We start from the raw sequence: 13,992 nt of genomic DNA, 5'->3' as shown, positions 1-13,992 counted from the left end.
ATAATGCAGCCCCATAAACTATATTGTAGCCCCATAGATTATAATGCAGCAACATATAATATAATGCAATCCCATAGAATGTAATGCAGTCACATAGAAGTATACTACAACCCCCATAGGAGTATTATGCAGCACCATAGAACATAATGCAGCAACGGAGAATATAATACAGCCCCATAGGAGTATAATGCTGCCCCGTAGAATGTGATACAGCAACATTTAATTTAATGCAGCACCATATGAGTATAGTGCAGCCCCATAGAATATAATGCAGCAACGCAGCAACATAAAATACAGCACCATATGAGTATAATGCAGCACCATAACAGTATAATCCAGCCCCCCATAGGAATATAATGCAGCCCCATGTAGTATCATGCAGCCCTACAGTCCTCCAGTTTTGTGGCCACCATATAATCACTGATTTAAAAAATAAATAAATACAATACTCACTTCCCCTCTTTCCCAGTTGCAGTGCATCTCCTCCCATCAGCAGCTCCACTGCCTGTCACAGCATGGTGGGTGATGAAGTGATATAATCATGCCCTATTGCATCAAAGGCAGAAGGGGGTGAGAGAGTGTCATGTGACGTTCTTTCCTACATCATTGCTTTCAACAGTATCAGCATCTATGCTGCTAATGCAGTTGGATGTGCGAAGCGGAGGGGGAGGGCTGGCACTGGGCCCCTGTTACTCATGGGCCCCACACAGAGGCATAGCTAGGCTTTTGGTTCAGTGGGGCAAAACTTCTGAGTGAGCCCCTAACCAGGTTACTGTCAAGATTCTAACCCAGCAGCTCGTGTGCACCAGATGGCAGCTCTTCTCTCTGAGCTATTCAGCTCGCTGAACAGTTCCGTGCTAATCCAAATACTTGTACCTATGTTGTTTCTGTTGGTCATCCTAATTGCACACCCTATTTAAACTTGGCTTTGCTCTCCGTCCTCCTGTGATTATTGAGCTAACAACCTCTAGTCAAGCTTCCTTCCACCTGCTGCTTCTTCAAATGACATTGCTGCTCCTGATATTGACCTCTTGCTTCCCTGACTACGATTCCTGCTTATTCCTTCAAATGACATTGCTGCTCCCGATATCAACCTCTGTCTATCCTGGACTACGCTATCTGCCGGTGCTGCCCCTAGTGGTTGCAATATCAATACTCCAAACCAGGTCAGTCAATAACAGTAACCTTTATTACACCTGGGTGGTGCCCCTAATAGTGGATGTAGGAGAACCTCAGCAGAGGACCGTGCTGTTGCTGAAAATAGCCTCTATACATAGAGCAACATTGATATTACCGCCATATGATAAGTGGTAGACACCAGTCCTGCGGCACATATAAGTGATTACAGCACAATTATAAATGGTGACTTACAGAGGACATTCTTTCTGTAGGAATCGTTCACTTTTCACATCTTTTCCATCTGGCCCTGGCTAACATAACAACTTCTTCCAGCCATTACTCAGCTGCAGATTACAACAAAAACAAATTTTACTTCTCATATTTTCAGCACTGTCCCCATCTATTCCCAACCTGCACAAACTCCTTATCCTGCTGATACCCCAATGCTGAGCAGCTACTGACATATGTGTCCCTATTGCTGCACTTACTGTGTGGTTCTGTGTGACCTCTCGTTGGTAAAACAAGCCTCTAGAATATAGTAATGACCTGTGAAATTGAATTATAAAACAGTGCGCACATTGTGCCCCCTAGAAAGTAATAATACCCTTTGTGTGCCCCTTTGACAGTCATAGTAACCTGAGTTCCCCTATAACAATAAGTGCCCACTTTAAATTTAATAAAGTCCCGAGTCTCCCCCTGTACAGCTCCCCTAAACAGTAAGATGCTCTTTTATACCCAATATAATGCCCCCACACTGTATGTATACTGACCCCTTAGTAGCCCCCAAACTGTTTGATAGCTCCGACACTGCATGATGGCCCCATTATTGTAATCTCCACACTGTATGATAGCCCCCTAGATAGCCTCCATATAGTACCAGACCATATAGCACCAGATAGTCCCCAATATAGTATAATGAACTCCTCATAGGCCTCCATATAGTATAATGTACTCCCCATAGGCTTCCATATAATATAATGCACTCCCCATAGGCAGACTCTATATTGTATATTGCACCCCCCATAGGCAGAATCTATACATTGGCAAACTGTACAGTATAATGCACCCACCCATAGGCAGACAGTATAGCATAATGCTGCCCCCCATAGGCAGACTCTATATAGTATAATGCACCTCTCATAGGCAGATTCTGTATAGTATAATGCAGCCCCCAAAGTCAGACTCTATATAGTATAATGCACCCCCACAGGCAGACTCTATATAATATAATGCACCCACCATAGGTAGTCTGTATAGTATAATGCAGCCCCCCAAAGGCAGACTCTATATAGTATAATACACCTCTCATAGGCAGACTCTGCGTAGTATAATGCACCCCCATAGGCAGACTCTATGGAATAATGCACCCCCTCCTAGGCAGACTCCATAGCATAATGCATCCCCCCATAGGCAGACTCTATAGCATAATGCAGCCCCCAATGGGCAGACTCTGTATAGCATACACAGCCACCCGAGGAAGCCTATCACGCAAAATGCACGTCGGGGCTACGGTACACACAGCCTCTTACATTCCCTCTCTCCCACATGGGCAAGCATTTTCATTGTACTGCACTATAAATGACACTTTATACCTAGATAAAGGCAGTAATATTAGTTATTTTGTACATACCATCATTCCACTTGGAACTGCTTTCTCTACATGCAGAGTGTATGGATAACAACTTTTTTCTTGATACATATAAAGTATATTGATGCAATTTGTATTTTGTGCTATTAATTGCAGTGCTATGAGAGGATTTTGATGTTTGCGTTTTATCTGGATTCTTCCCTTTCTTTTACTCATCCTGTATCACTCTGTGGGTTATTTTTACCCATGTTTATGTTTATGAGTGAGTTATTAATAAAGATTGTACATTGACTGTTCACAATACCTATGTCTCACCATATTTTTTGAGGGTGTATTGCTCCATTTTTCTGTAGGAATATATCTGTATAGTGTAATGCAGACCCCGATAGGCAGACACTATTTAATATAATGACGCCCCATTGGCAGACTCTGTATAGTATAATGCAGCACCCCATAGTCAGACTCTATATAGTATAATGAACCCCCATAGTCAGACTCTATATCATAATGCACCCCCATAGACAGACTCTATAATATAATGCACTTCCCATAGGCAGACTCAGTAAAGTATAATGCAGCCCCCCTAAGCAGACTCTATATAGCATAATGCACCCTCCCATAGGCAGACTCTATAGTATAATGCACCCCCTATAGGCAGACTCTATAGTATAATGCAGCCCAGATAGGCAGACTCTATAGTATAATGCAGCACAGATAGGCAGGCTCTATAGTATAATGCAGCCCCCCATAGGTAGAATCTATATAGTGTAGCGCACTTGTGGCACACCAAGAGTTCAGGTACCACAGTGGTATTGCCTTCCTCTCGGGGAGGGTGATGCCATACCTGGAAACAAGGAGGATCCCTTTGACAAGTAATCTGTACATGCAACACTTTCTGACTCCAGGCCAGAAGGGGGCGCTCTAAACCCAGTTACAGCTTCCATAGATAGATATACATTCTGGTCTGGAGGAGGAGTTAGTCTGGAGCAGACAAGGAACAGTGAAGCAGCACAGGAGGAGTCAGGAGCTAGAGGAGAGCTGCGAGTGAGCTCTCTCTAAGCTGAAGCGCAGAAACCAGGCACCAGGAGTCCGAGGCTGTGTGGAACTACATGTCCCATGGCAGAACCAGAGGACAGGAAATTGACTTGCCCACATTACACCCTGAGGTACAGCAACATTCAGAGCCCGGAGTCACTGTGGATAGAGACCCCAATGAAACGGCTTGTGTTGCCTACCATGAAGGAACTGGAAATGTCCCAGGACAGAGAGTAAGAGAGAGCCTTGACAGAAGCCACCGGCAGCAAGGGACTATTATTTAGCGCATAGTGGAAGGCTCTCAATTTGACCTGGCAAAGGGAATCCCACTTGTTTCCATGCTGCCTGGAGTCCATCGACACCTGTTGCTGGTACCCTGGACTGAGGCTGTCTTCCATCAGTAAACCAGGTAAAGAGACTGCAACCCTGTGTCCTCTGTTTATTTCCAGCACCACACCATCCTTGGCAAACACATCGGGAGCACTGGGGACCTAGCTTCACCTGTACGAAGCCATCCCATCCCTGCTGCCATAGCACCACCCCAGAGGACCACTTTAAGCAGCGTCGGTCACCCCTGACCAAGTACCACAGGTGGCGTCACAAACTTTTATTATTTCACAAACCTCTTTAAAGACCGTCCCTTTTACTTGGGCACCCAGGGCCACAGACTGTGTCACTGCCACTCTGACACATCCCTTTAAGTACCAGACCAGTACCGAGTACCCCATGGCCCTGGTGGGCATTCTACACCCCCATATCCAGACTCTATATAGCATAATGCAGCCCCCATAGGCAGACTCAATATAGTATAATGCACCTCCTTAGGCAGACTCTGTAGTATAATGCACTCCCCATTAGACAGACTCTATAGTATAAAGTATCCACCCATCGGCAGACCCTATAGCATAATGCAGCAACATAAAAAAAACAAATACAATACTCATCTCTCCTCCTGGTTCCTCCACTGTTCCAAGCGCCCACACATCTCTGGACCACAGGCGCCCAGAAGTGACATCATCGCGACCCCCTGTCAGTGTCTGCCCCAGTGATGTCAGACGCCGAGAGGGTAATGATGGGAGAGGGAGTTTACTGCTCTCACTATCATCTACAGAAGAGAAAAGAAGTGAGTAAACAGGCAAGGATTACCATTAATTAGCAAAAAAATGAAAATATTTTATCCAATACAGTGGCATAGCTCTGGGTGGACCCCTCAGAGCATGAGACTGGGGGCGACCGCCCCCTCTGCTGCCTGGTAGCTACTGGCCCCATAGTGGCTGCGTGGTCTGCCACAATCAACGGCATGCCCCTGGCTGGGGGCCCGAGGCAGATGCCTAGTTTTTCTACCCCTAACGCCAGCACTGGTTGAACTTCCGGTGACTAGTGTGAGAGTGATAACACCAAATTTAACACACCTGCACCCCATTCACACCCAAAACCCTGTGACACTAATGAGTCTTATGACACTGGGCAGGGAAAATGGCTAATTGAGCACAATTTGGCCATTTTCACTTAGGGTTATACTCACCTTAGTTGCCAGCGGTTTAGACATTAATGGCTGTGTGTTGAGTTATTTAGAGCTGTTACCAAATTTACACTGTTATACAAGTTGTACTACTTTACATTGTATCAAAGTTTCAGTTCTTCAGTGTTGTTCCATGAAAAGATACAATGAAATATGTACAAAAATGTGAGTGGTGTATTCACTTTTGTTAGATACGGCAGGTGCAGAATAAAGAACTGAAACAGCAAAGAGGCTTGTTGGACAGAGAAGCCGACCACACACAGGCTCAAGGGTTCAAACCAAGAAGCATGACGTTAGGAAAGTTACGGTGTTGACATTTATTGTTACCATTTGTTCATGTGGAAATAACTGAAAAGTTACTGAATTTACAAGAAACAAGCCAAGCAAATAATCCTTGAATTAATTTTTATTCCGTCCATGTTGGTCAAAGTTAATATTTGTGTGAGTGTAACATTGTATGTTTTGTGTCCATAATAAAACAAGAATTACAACAGACTAAAGCTTTCAACTTCATTATACACAAGGACTGACACTGTAAGAAAAATCAAACATGTCTATGGATTTGTGGGTATGCCAAAAATTAAGATATTGTGGAATATTCTACAAATGTGCAACTAATGTCTACTATTAGAAAACCTTAAAATTTCTGTGCACACATTTGTAGATGCATGCTCCCCTTTTCAATTGGAGTTTTATGTCTATGGGTACAGCTTTTCCATCGAGCAGAAATGGATCACTACAGTAGAGACAATCTATGGCATACGAAACAATCAAATCAACTACGAATGAAGTTCATGAAATTTGCAGGTCCTGGCAAATTCAGCTAATTTGCTATTCAATTTGTGTGGATTGCAGAAAAAAATGCCTGGTTCCGGTTTGCACATTGGGAAAGAACTGCAGCAGCCAGAAAACAAGGCTCACATGACTGCAGTAGTGACTGTTCAGACTCCTTCAGAATGTATTGAAAAAAATCACATGATGTCACATACGGTAGGTCTCAAATTCCCCTGGTTATTATGCTTAGCACATATATGGCATGCCAGCAAATTCTCGAATTCGTATGCTTTAAATACCTCAGATTCTTAACATCCGTCCTGTTGAGACATGGCTTGACACGTGGTCAATACAGTGGCATAGCTAAATAGACTACTTGGTAGGATGGGCTTCCCCACCACACCATACATACATGCCATTTTTAACTTTATCCATCCATTTTTGTTTTGCAGCAGTATGACTGCTGCCAAATGTGGTACCTTAAGCGTAAGAGGGTCAATCAATACTAATGTACTCGAGGCCTGCACAGCCATGAATGTAATTTGCAGCAAAGCTGAAATCTACCCATACACAATATAATACACAACGTAATACTCAATATATTGGTCTGTACTTCACCTCTGTTTTGTGTGGGGGTGTCCTCCCTGCCATTCCTGGACATCGTGATTAACATGGACACGAATGTGAGCTATAATCGTATACCTTCAGAAAACCCAGATGGGAAAAGCAGACATCCAATACATCTAAAAGCAGACATCCCTAAGGGGCAATACCTCAGGACTCAAAGGAACTGCAGGAGTAATGAAAGCTTTGAAAAACAAGCAAGGGACCTAAGAGGCAGGTTTAAAAAGAGGGGGCAGCCTGACAGCATTCTTAAAAGGGTGTATCATGAAGCAAAAACAATACCCAATCAAAATTACTTAAACCTAGAATGAGACCCCCTAAGTATGAATGTATGAGGTTTATCACCACCTTTGATAATGGGGCAGAAAAAGTTTATGACATCCTTAATAAATATTGAACAGTCCTCATCATGGACACTGATATCGGGACAAAATTGACAGATCGCACGCAGAACATGTCCAGAAGAGGTAAACCATTAAATGATAGAATGTACACAGCCATTACAAGATGCCCAGAACATCTACATGGCTAGATAACAATCTGAAAGACTGCTACAAGCAGGGCTGCCACTAGGAATTTCAGGGCACCATACTGGCAAAATTTTCGGGGGCCCCTTAAAACTCCACCCAGACTCCACCCTAGCTCCACCTCCACCCCGAACCTTCCACAGTCCCACCTCTCTTGGAAAAACTCCACTTCTGCACCATGTCCTCACCAATCACACATTAACAATTCCCATCACCAGATCACATATATAGCCACCACGCCTCCACCCCTTGAACCTTCCACAGTCCCACCATGTCTCTTGGAAAAACTCCACTTCTGCACCATGTTCTCACCAATCACACATTAACAATTCACACCACCAGATCACATAGATAGCCACCAGCTTTCGTTTTGGAAAAAAAAAATTGAATTCGCCACCACGACAAGTTAGACTCTTTTGGCCGGGCTGTACTCTACTGTAACTTATTAAACATTTGTTAAATTATTAACCCTGCTGTTCTGTTCGCATTTACTATACACTAGTTCTGTTCGGGTCACTATGACCCGGCTTATTAAACCTTGATTTTAGACACTCTAACTCATTTTTTTTAATAACTTTTTGCTTACTAGACTGTTTGTGAACATGTTTGGTAGTAAAAAAAAGAAAAATGAAACAGAAATCTTTTTTTTTTGTTTTTATTCTGAAAAAACAGATCAATGAGCAAAACGAAAATAGAAAAATACACATTTTTGTAAAAAAAAAAAAAAATCAAAACAATCAAATCAAACATTTTGAAAACTTCTGAAAACAAGCAGATAAGCCAGGAAGACAGACTTACTTAGCCAAAAAAATTATTTGCAAGACTTTACAGCTCAGATTTACAAACAAAAACCGTCTTAGACAGCGCGTTCTGAGCAGTCCGTTCTGCGCAAAATATACACGTGTAGTGCACACCTAGTGATCTCTCTGGATGCACTCTACATTTTAGAATAGACTGCGCACCAAAAATAATCAATATAAAGCCATTTTTATGGTGCGCAGATCTCAATGCATACCCCCGGTAGAGCGCGCGTACGACCCCATTGAAATAATTTAGGAAAAAAATCAATTGATATACAATAGTAGATGCAATAAATAGACCCAACTGAGGTTATAAGTCCTTTATTTCACTGAAAATATGGCCTCACAGCTGTAAAAAACGATGCCGGGTCACTATGACCCGAACAGAACTAGTGTAACTTTTTTCGTGTAGCAAAAAGTAAACGAAAAAAAAAATATATATATATATACTCATATGTAGGTCCCCCCAAATGAGGAAAAGTCAAGGAGTCTTAAGTTTTAGAGACTTACAGAAAAAAATCTACAGGGCCGCAAAAAGTCTGTTCGGGTCACTATGACCCGAACAGAACAGCAGGGTTAAATATAATTTTAGTTATATTTTTATTTAATTTTAAATTTTTAAAATGACCAATAATATCACATACAAGGGACAAATACCACCGCACCATGACCGAATCACATATTACTATCACATAGTGACCAAATAATACCACATGCAAGGAACAAATACCGCCACAACATGACCAGATAACATACTGTATTACCACCACATATTGATGGAATACTACAATACTGATCATTAATTAAAAAAAGCAATACTAATATCACCATAAGTGCCATTATACACAGGAGATCTGTACTTAGTATACAGTGTACGTATACAGGTAATGCAGTGATCACCGGTGACATTATACACAGGAGCTCTGTATATAGTGTCAGTGTACAGGTGCTAGAGGGATCCCCAATGACATTATACACAGGAGGTCTGTATACAGCATATAGTGTCAATGTACAGGTAATAAAGTGATCACCGGTGACAGTGTCGGACTGGGGTGACAAGGGCCCACCAATAACATTGACTCTGGGGGGGGTCCACTTTTCACCTGCATGCAAATATTATACTACCTTCGTTCACAAATTTACCTATATCTCTATATAATAATAAACTGGGTAGCGTGGTTAATGAATGAGATGCTGCTTTTTTCTGTACAGAGTGAATCAAGTGAATTATGCCAAGTACTGCCCATACAGTGGGGTTGGGGGCCTAGATCTAAACGGGCCCACCAGGGGATTCCCCTGTTACCCTGTGGGCCAGTCTGAGCCTGACCGGTGACATTATACACAGGAGGTCTGTATGCAGTGTATAGTGTCAATGTACAGGTAATACAGTGATCACTAGTGACATTATACACAGGAGTTCTGTATATAGTATACAGTATATAGTGTAAGTGTACAGATAGCACACTGACTCACCAGTCTCTGGTTGAAGTCCTTCATCTTCGCTTATCTTCTTCATCCAGATCAGACTGCCATCACTTATTCCAGCCAGGACTCGTCTCTGCAGAAAATAACACAGTTATCTAAAGCACATTCCCCAATTTTTCCCCAATCTGTATACTATCCCAGATGAGGAAAAAAGTGACCGTGTCGCCCTGCACAGTAAAAGGACCTCTCCACCCCCTCACTAAAAACAGTATCCTCGAATATAATATCCTTTAATTAGCCCCTACAGCAATAATATTCCACATTCTGGACCCCATGTGTCCCTCTGATTCTGGACCCCACATGTCCACCCTTTCTGCCTCATGTCTCTCCATATTGCCCCATAGTCATCCATAATATTATAATGCATCCCATAGTCATATGCAATAGTATAATGTAGCCCCATAGTGGTATAATGCATCACCATAGCTGTATAATTTAGCCCCATAGCGGTATAATGCACCCCCATAGAGGTATAATCCAGCCCCATAGTGGTATAATGCAGACCCACAGTATAATGCAGCCCCATAGTAGTATAATGCACCCCTATAGTATATTGCAGCCAAATAGTAGTATCATGCACCCCCATAATATAATGCAGCCCCATAGTAGTATAATGCCCCATTGTATAATGCAGCCCCATAGCAGTGTAATGCACCCCCACAGTATAATACACCCCATAGTAGTACAATGCAGCTCCATAGTATAATGCACCCCATATTAGTGTAATGCACCCCATACTAGTATAAAGCACCCCCATAGTATAATGCATCCCCATGACAGTATAATGCACTCCATAGTAGTATAATGCACTCCATAATATAATGCACCCCCATAGTAGTATAATGCAGCCCCATAGTCATATAATGCTCCTTCATAATGTAATGCACCCTCATAGTATAATGCACCCCCATAGCATAAAGCAGCCCCGTAGTAGTATAATGCAGCCCCATAGTATAATGCAGCCCCATACTGCAGCTTTTCAATAATATGAAAAGGTTTCTCCTTAGCTGGCCGAGATGCTGCGGTGTCCTCCGTTTGATACATCTGAGGCGCAGACCTTCTTTCCGTCATATGACAGTGACGTCATACGCCGGCGACGTGCCTGCTGACATCAGCTGCCAGGGAGGAGGATTCAGGTTGCAAACATTTTTTGGACCAGGTGTAGGAGATCAAACATTTGGGACCGGAGAGGTTTGTCACTGCGATAGGCCCACTGGTGCACTCGTTGCGCCCTGACAGTCAGAGTCACTCCTAAGCATGCCAATATCTCATCTTTCAATTTGGCATACTCTTTAGCATCCTGCAAGGCCATGTCATCATAGGCCTTTTGCGGTTTACCTGTTAAATATGGTGCCAGGACCTCCGCCCACTGCTCTGGGAGCAATTTCTCCTGTTCCGCCACCCTGTCAAAAAGCATCAGGAATGCCTCAACATCTTTTGCAATGCTCTTCTTACAGTCTTTCTGGCGTACGACTTGTCACCTGGAGTTGGGGAGGAGACCGCCGACCTCCCATGAACCGCCTCTGTACTCACTCGGCTGCAGTTGAGTTGGGCACGGGAAGCAGTATTGTTGAAATGTCCAGGCAAGTTTATTAAATACTGCATAACCCGCTCTGGATATCCAAAACAAACGAACAGCTTTTTCTGGCACAAAGTGAAAAGCAAACAGAAAACTAAAAAGTCCATATAGTACTGCGGATTAGCCCGCTCATGTCAGTGTCTTTAGCACAAAAACACTGAAGGTCTCCACACCTTCAACGACAGACACTGAATGAGACATTTGGCCTTCATTTTATTAGACAAACCACACCTGTAAAGACACACACACACTGTGTGTCTTTCTTTGGGTCGCCGCACATGAAACGTAGGACAGCCAGGGAATGCACGGCCACCGCACTGCTCGAGGAAAAGTGGAGCAGGACCTGGCAGATCATATGAAAGCCAGGAAGGCGCCGGGGGGCAGAGCCAAGCTCCGAGAACAGACGAGCACCGACAGCTAGGTAAATGCTGGGTACGTAGTCAGGCAAGCCAAGGACAGAAGCCGGGAAGATGACCAGTAGCCAGGGACGAGACAGAAGGATGGTGAGGGAAAAGCCGTGGTTGGCAGCCAGACGGGAGCGCAGGACCAAAGAACAAGACAGAGAGAGGTCAAAGACAGAGCCAGGGGTCAGAACTAGAGAGTACAGAGCGGTACCGAATCAACAGGCAGAAACAGAAACAGAGTCTAAGCCGAGTCATACACTGGAAACACAAGCACACAGAGGCACGACAATATCAGAACAATAACCTGGGTCAACATCTCAAGCCGGGTAAGCAAAAGTATCACTGACACAGAACAAGGCCAGCAGCAGACCTAAATAGCCCTCCCTGAACCAAAGAGAGGATAAACAAGGTTAACCCCCACCAGACCAGGACGGGAGAGAAATCCTGTCCTATGTCATGACAGTACCCCCCTCTCAATGGGGAGCCACTGGATCCCCAGGTTTCCCAGGATACCTGACATGAAATGACCAGACCAAATGATCAGCATGGACGGAATGAGCCGGGACCCATGAGCGATCCTCAGGACCATACCCCTTCCAATGTACCAAATACTGCAAGGTACAGTGAACCCAACGGGAATCTACAATGCACCCCACCTCGTACTCCATGTGACCATCCACTAAGACCGGTTCAGCAGAAGTCGAAGACTCTTCCTCAACTGCCCTCAAGGGGTTCAGAAGAGCCTTATGAAAAACATTGCAGATCTTGAAGAAAGGTGGAAGCCGCAACCTAAAAGCCACAGGATTAATGACCTCAGTGATTTCATACGGGCCAATAAATTTAGGCCTCAATTTAGCTGACAGAACCTTAAGTTTCATGTTCTGAGTAGACAACCACACCTTCTCCCCAACCCGGAACATTGGTCCCGCAACCAGTCTCTTATCTGCAAAGAACTTATACTTCCTCTGGATCACCTGCCACAGTTCTTTCAAATGTCATACCGCCCCATTGACCCCAGGACACCCGGAGTCCAAACGTGAGAAGTCTCCGAAATGTGGACTAAAACCATAGTTTTCCAGGAAAGGGGACATACCAGTGGACTGACTAACACAGTTGTTAAATGCAAACTCAGCCAACGGCAATGCATCACACCAATCATCCTGTCCAGAAGTGGACAAACACAGAATTTGCTCCAAGGATTGATTGGTTCTCTCTGTCTGACCATTGGTCTCCGAATGGTACGCGGAAGAGAAGGATAAGGTAATACCCAACCTTTTTACAGAACACCCTCCAGAACCAGGAAACAAACTGCACACCACGGCCAGACACCACATTCAACGGCATCCATGTAAATGGACCACATGCTGCACAAACAACCTGGACAAAGTTTCCGCAGAGGGCAAGGCAGACAAAGGTACAAAATGAGCTTGCTTACAAAACCTGTACACTACCACCCACCCCACAGTATTGCCCCTGGATGGAGGGAGATTGGTGATAAAATCCATGGTCAGGTGGGTCCATGGTCTATCAGGAATTTGGAAAGGCACTAATTCCCCGGCCGGCCGGTTAAGAGAGCTCTTCCCCTGACGAAGCTGCTGCATGTTATGATCCCAATGGCAGAGGATCTCTGATATTCCGGCAAGATAGCAAAAATATAAATACTGCTCTAGGGAGGTGGAAACTGGGCTAACCGCATACCTGATCCTGACACAAACAACTAAAAGTAGCCGGTGAACGTGCCTACTTCTCGAGCCAGCCGGAGAACTGACTACCCCTAGAGGGAAAAAATAAGACCTCGCTTGCCTCCAGAGAAATTGAACCCCAAAGATATAGAAAGCCCCCAACAAATAATAACGGTGAGGCAAGAGGAAAACACAAACGTAGAGATGAAATAGATTCAGCAAAGTGAGGCCCAATAGTCTAGATAGCAGAAAATAGATAGTGGACTATGCGGTTAGCAGAAAACCCTACAAAACATCCATGCTGAACATTCAAGAACCCCCACACCGACTGACGGTGTGGAGGGAGAATATCAGCCCCCTAGAGCTTCCAGCGAGTAAAAAATCAAATGAAAAGCAAGCTGGACAAAAACACTAAATAATGCAAACGATCCAAATTGTACAAAACAGACTTAGCTTTTCTTGCATGAGGCAGACTGAAAGTAACCCGGAGGAGACCAAATAGGTCTGGATACAACGATGCCAGGCAAGAGACTGAGTCCAGAGGAGACTCAAATAGGAAACACCCGCTGCTTAACGACACAGCTGGAGCTCAGGCCTGCAACAAGACATACCTAACACAATACCGTTAGTGACCACCAGAGGGAGCCCAGAAACACAGTTCACAACAGTACCCCCCTTGAGGAGGGGTCACCGAACCCTCACCAAGACCCCCAGGGCGATCAGGATGAGCAGCGTGAAAGGCATGAACCAAATCAGCCGCATGAACATCAGAGGCGACAACCCAGGAATTATCCTCCTGACCATAGCCTTTCCACTTAACTAAATACTGGAGTTTCCGTCTAGAGATACGAGA

Source organism: Ranitomeya variabilis, chromosome 2, assembly GCF_051348905.1.
Source record: "Ranitomeya variabilis isolate aRanVar5 chromosome 2, aRanVar5.hap1, whole genome shotgun sequence".
Lineage (NCBI taxonomy): Eukaryota > Metazoa > Chordata > Amphibia > Anura > Dendrobatidae > Ranitomeya > Ranitomeya variabilis.
The sequence above is the reverse complement of the archived record's forward strand: the minus strand, read 5'-3'. Positions refer to the sequence as shown.